The following is a 3,080-nucleotide window of genomic DNA, read 5'->3' as shown; positions in this document are numbered from 1 at the left end:
TTACTTTGGCTAAGTGAATAACTATTGTTTCACAGTGAATATAAGCTGGTACCAAACTGGAATTTATTTGGTTTTCTCTTTTTTATTAAGAGAACACAGTTTTTTTGGAATGAATGTGACTTTTGATAACAAGACTGTGTGAATTTCTTTTCCTTTAAATGATTTATATTTGTTTTTAAAACCTTTTGTTACTTTGATAAAAATGAATAAATATTATTTCAAAATGATCTATGAAGATAAATTTCATTCTGCTTCTACAAAAAATTAACCCCTCATTGTCAGACTTTTACCATCTTGATGTCCTTGTAACATGGCAACAGCCTACTTGTAAATCAGGGAATTTAAAATGGGTAAACAATAGTTGTAATAAAACAGTCAGGGCTCTGGGAAATCCAAGACAGCGCTTGGCTTTCTGGCTCCCAGACAAACTTCATTTTTTATTTGATGGGTTAAAGCCTTTCCTTGCTGCAGGGTTAACGCCTTCACAAAGGAAAAAAAAAAGTTAAAAGTGTGTCTTTCACTTAGAGTATACTTTCTACCATCTCCAGTGATCAAGGCACCCACTTCATGGGACAATCATACAAGCCTTAACAAAAACTTCACAAACTTCTTAAAACTATCACTGTTACAATCAACCTCAATCATCAGGCAAGGACAATAGAATGAAGATTAATTACAAGGGATTAAATAAACTGCCACATATGATTAAAATTTTCATGAGTTTTTGTCTGATACAGTATTGGCTTCTGATCTTCATTTTCAGATATAAAGAAGCTCTTCTCCTCAAGCTACTTATGGTTTAAAACAATTTGGTAATTTATACCTGTGGGCAAAATTAAAACATTTTTCTTTTCTCTATTTTGTTTTCTCTAACTTGTCCCTCCAGAAATTGGAGACACTTGGGTTCTGAATAGTCTTATCAGGTAAATAAAAGACTGTCTCCTGAAATATACAGAAGTCTCAAAACCTCTAGAGGGTTTTGGGAAACTCTAGAGGGAAAAAAATTCACCTAGGTCTATGGCATCTGTAGTCAATGGACCAAATTTATTTTAAAAGCAAATTAGTCTTGTCTGTGTTTAATAAAAATGGGGAAAATTTTAGAAAAAATATGTTTCACTAAATATTAAATTCTAGTTTTATTAATTAAGATATGTGTTTCCAAAAACTCACTTCTGAGATAATTCCTTGCTGTTATGTTGTATCATTACAATATTTAACTGAGTTAATAAAGGACATTATAAGTTTTTTTCTGAAACCTAGCTTCATAATCAGTCTTTGCATAATGATCAGATGCTCCATGATCTACAACCAGAAGATTAACAACAGGCGATAGTCATTTAACAGACAAAGTCAGGAATCTAAGTATACACTGGGCTGTGCCTAGTAAAAGTTCTTCAAGTCTTACTTGTGACCTTACTATTACTACTAGCTATATTGTTTGTTTTCTATATTGCCTGTTTCAGAAAGTTGTTGTGTCTTACACTACTAAATGGGTGACTGAGCCTCTGATAAAATGATGATGTATAGTTGCATATAAGATCAATGATTCTAAAGATATAATTTTAGAATATAGGAATAAGCAACAAGAGGGAATATTTTCCTGTACTGTAAGAGACTACAAGGCAGGTATGGTCCAGAATTGCCTAGTCCAGGAACAGCACATTAAGTGGCCAATCAGAAAAATCTTCTCCAGACCTGGGAATGAGTATTTCTAAACAGTTATAAAATGGTTGTAAAATGCCCCTAAATAATGGTCAAATTTATGGCCATAGGGTCTTTGCCAACCAGAAACTGGCACTTGCCATCTGCCTCTACAAAGATTAAATCAGGGCTGCTACAGTTGCCAACCTTCAATACCCCTTGAAAGGAGTTCAAGATAAAGATCAGGAATGAGGCACTCTGTGCTCTGGGGAAAATGGGCAGGACAGGACTTCAGATAGTTAGATGTTTTCAGGTAAGTATTTTCATGAGCCCCAGTTCTTGCATCTTCTCATACCTAAAGAAACACTAACATCATAGATGAATGTATGGTCCTGGTCTCTTGGCTAGCCCCTCTTCTGGGCCCCTTGGCAGCTTTTCTACCTCTATTAATCTTCAGGTCATCTTTAACCTTCTTGTTAAGTTTATTTCTTTCAAAAAACAACAAATGAATTTCCAGATGCTGTTACGATAAGGATATCAGCCAGTTGACACATGCTAGAACAAACCGCTATGTCATTTTGTGGACTTTCATCTCCCTCCATAAATGCACCCTGAAAGAGAGTGGGCATTGAGACCCAGGACCCACAATGCCCCTGGGAACCAAGATCCCACAGTGCCCCTGTCCAGTCTAACGAAGCCAGAGAGCAGTCTTTGCCCCTTTCCCCAATGACCTGGGTCCTCATGACCCAAGATGGGGATAGTCAGTCAGTTAGACATGAGCAGGGTACTAAAGGGCCAAAGATTTGATCCATAGATAAAGAGGTGGGGGGAATGTAGAGTCCTGCCCCAAGGTCAGAGCTGTGACACCTTGCACCAAGGCCACAGACACAGAGCCCAGAACCAAGGCCACCTCCAGAACTGACTAAACCCAATTGTAACCATTGCCAAAGTCCCCGCCTCCCCCGATCATCACCAACAGGCTTCCTGACTCCAAATGAAGTAAAAATGCCCACCCCAGTAGCCACCCTATACTGCCCTAACCAATCACCTAATGCCTCTTGTTCAAAGTGAAAGAAGAGAGTGAAAAAGTTGGCTTAAAGCTTAACATTCAAAAAACTAAGATCATGGTACCAGGTTCCATCACTTCATGGCAGACACATGGGGAAACAGTGGAAACAGTGGCTGACTTTATTTTGGGGGGCTCCAAAATCACTGCAGATGGTGACTGCAGCCATGAAATTAAAAGATGTTTGCTCGTTGGAAGAAAAGCTATGACCAACCTAGACATCATGTTAAAAAGCAGAGACATTACTTTGCCAACAAAGGTCCGTCTAGTCAAAACTATGGTTTTTCCAGTGGTCATGTATGGATGTGAGAGTTGGACTATAAAGAAAGCTGAGTGACGAAGAATTGATGCTTTTGAACTGTGGTGTTGGAGA

At 38.1% G+C, this 3,080-nt stretch overlaps 1 pseudogene; it reads left to right on the top strand.

The window, feature by feature from the left end:
• Positions 1-1,944: 1,944 nt before the first annotated feature.
• Positions 1,945-3,080, top strand: part of LOC104993410 — a 2,476-nt pseudogene continuing 1,340 nt past the window's right edge.

This window comes from Bison bison, unplaced genomic scaffold, assembly GCF_000754665.1.
Source record: "Bison bison bison isolate TAMUID 2011002044 unplaced genomic scaffold, Bison_UMD1.0 scf7180017864238, whole genome shotgun sequence".
NCBI classification, from domain to species: domain Eukaryota; kingdom Metazoa; phylum Chordata; class Mammalia; order Artiodactyla; family Bovidae; genus Bison; species Bison bison.
The sequence above is the reverse complement of the archived record's forward strand: the minus strand, read 5'-3'. Positions and strand labels throughout refer to the sequence as shown.